Source organism: Nestor notabilis, unplaced genomic scaffold (genome assembly GCF_000696875.1).
Source record: "Nestor notabilis isolate BGI_N333 unplaced genomic scaffold, ASM69687v1 scaffold7353, whole genome shotgun sequence".
Taxonomy (NCBI): Eukaryota; Metazoa; Chordata; class Aves; order Psittaciformes; family Psittacidae; genus Nestor; species Nestor notabilis.
In genome coordinates, this window is record NW_009923214.1 from 404 (window position 1) to 1,131 (window position 728).

Consider the following 728-nt stretch of genomic DNA (forward strand, 5'->3'; position numbering starts at 1 on the left):
ACCAGAACTTCTTCAGCAGAGGACCCCAGGGAACTGAGATGCACTCACAGAGGTGCTCCCAAGAATGCGGTGCGTGTGCTTCCAGGGTGCTCCCTTTCTGTGACCATGGGGGCAGCCCAGTGTCCACAGCTCTGTGCACCAAGGCCTTCTGCTGGTGCCGAAAGGGCCCCGGGAAGGACACGCAGCTGGTTCTAAACCTAACTAAACTGCCTCCAAAGCCTGGCCCAAGAGCACCTGCAGCGGGCAGCGAGCCTGTGCATGGGGACAGTCCCTCTGGATGCTCTCCATCAGCAGCAGGAGTACGTTGAGGTGTGGCCTGTGCCACCATGGAGCCTCTCTGAGCCAGAGGCGAGGCCGACTGGAAAGGCAGCAGTAACCGTGCGGGGCAGACGGACCGAGCGCTGTGTCCCTCCTCCTCTGCCAGAGCCCCTCACTCAGAACTGCAGCCACCTTGCTCTGCTGCCGCCAGACAGAAGGGTCCGGAAGAGCCAGGTGCCCCACGCACGTCACCTGAACGCCAGCTTTCACCAACGAGAGATGAAGGTCGTGGAGAAATTCAAACAGCAGCAACACCAACGAGGGAACGGTGCGTGATGCTCCAGCAGGGGGAGGGCGATGGCTGGTGGGCGCCGGGACCGGGCGGCTCCAGGGGAGGTGGGGACGGGTCAAAGGCAGGTTCCCTGCGGTGGAGATGGCGCTTTTCTGCCGGCGCGGGGGAATTTGGCAAC